General features: G+C 32.4%; 1 pseudogene; it reads right to left on the bottom strand.

Moving 5' to 3' along the window:
* Positions 1–362: 362 nt before the first annotated feature.
* On the bottom strand, positions 363–1337 carry LOC106683741 (serine/threonine-protein phosphatase PGAM5, mitochondrial pseudogene; annotated as a pseudogene).
* Positions 1338–1724: the final 387 nt, after the last annotated feature.

Here is a 1724-nt window from a genome sequence, read left to right on the forward strand (position 1 = left end):
TGCATAATTTTGTACATTCAAGATTTTTTTTTTTAATGAAATAATACGGTATCTACTTTTCATGAATCGAAATTGAGTTTTATTGGATATTTTCACCACCCCCCTCCCCAATAAAACTCAATCAGTTTTTCTGATGGTTTATAAATTTATTTAACATAGTCCTTTTTATTTGTATTGGTAACCACAAGTCGAATTTGAATAATTCTAAAACCAAGCATTGAAATTTATAATTACTGAAAAGATACTTAATATTGTAATGATATATCCTAGGACAATAAAAATTTAATGATTCTTCCAATGCCTAGGACTCTACAGGGTATTACTTTATTAGCATTTGAAATATTAGATTGTATCCTCTTTATTAAAATAATAAATTATTGCTATGGAGCATTTTCAATTTTTTTTTCCATTACGCATGAAATTGAATGCTTTGCATTAATTTATTTCGTTTACATATGAATAGAAAACTATCTTTACATTTAACACCCTCAGCTTTCAGTTAGAGCATTTGGTGGCATATAACCCGCATCACCATAGTAGCTCAACTCGACTTTACCTGTCCCTTTAATGATTAGCCACGTTAGACTTCCATGCCTCAGAGTCAACCTTAACCAACCTTCTGCAGGATACTGCAAAGCTCTGCAGACGAAGTATCTTATAACATTCGCATGGCACACAATAATGGTGTATGTGTCATCTTTTTGCTCTGAATCAGCTCTGTGAAAGTATTTCCTAAATGCAGCTTCGATCCTCGCACCATCTTGGTGAAATTTATATGGTGGTTTCCAATTGTGTAGTGGTGGCTCTGGTGGAATAGGTGAACCTTCTTTCAACAATATGCATTTTTTTAGTGGAACATCAGGAAGTAGTGAAGAAATTATTTTGGCAGTTTCGGCAGCTCTAGTCATTGTCGAATGGATTATACCGGAGTACGGAATATCCAATTCTTTTAATCTTTTCCCTGCCATCTTAGCCTGGTCTATCCCTAATGACGTCAATACCTTTTCTTTGTCACTCTCACCATTTTTCTTGTATTGACCATGTCTGACTAAAATAATATGCCTTGCAGGTTTGGATTTGACATCAATTTCATTTCCTTCAACTTCATCAGAATACAGTTTCAGTTGCGCATTAGATCCTCTTTTGTCCCAATCGAAGTCCCATTTTGACATTGTAACAATATTATTTTGAGGGATAATTCTATAATTGTTTTCAGTGAAGAAGTGGGCATTTAACATGGTTTTATCCGAATCATAATACATGTTTGTGTCTCCAATAAATCTTATCCAAGAAACTATCCTAGTAAAATATCTTATAGTAAACATCAGTGAAATGAAAATTTGAACGTATAGGTTATAGAGGATAGTTTAAACACATGATTACAATAGTTTAAACAAATGATCACAATATTACATATAAAAGGAATGAGGACAACATGATAGCAATGAGGTTATGTTTATAAATTATAAACATTACTTGAAGCTACGAGGATTTCACTTCCTAATATCTCAAAAATAAAAAGTCATTATTTCGCCTTATACCTTCACATTTACGCTGAGGATGAGTAACTTTAATTATGGTTTTAATAAATGATGAAAATAATCTTAGAATGAGGAAGTGAAGGGTAAGTGAGGGAGAGAAAGAAAAAGTCTGAACGCACAGGTTTTATTTTTTTAATTTTTACTGATCGCAATAAATACTAAGGCGTATTTTTTAATGGAACC

Source organism: Halyomorpha halys, unplaced genomic scaffold (assembly GCF_000696795.3).
Source record: "Halyomorpha halys isolate HHAL.00 unplaced genomic scaffold, Hhal_1.1 Scaffold510.1, whole genome shotgun sequence".
In the NCBI taxonomy this organism is placed as follows: domain Eukaryota; kingdom Metazoa; phylum Arthropoda; class Insecta; order Hemiptera; family Pentatomidae; genus Halyomorpha; species Halyomorpha halys.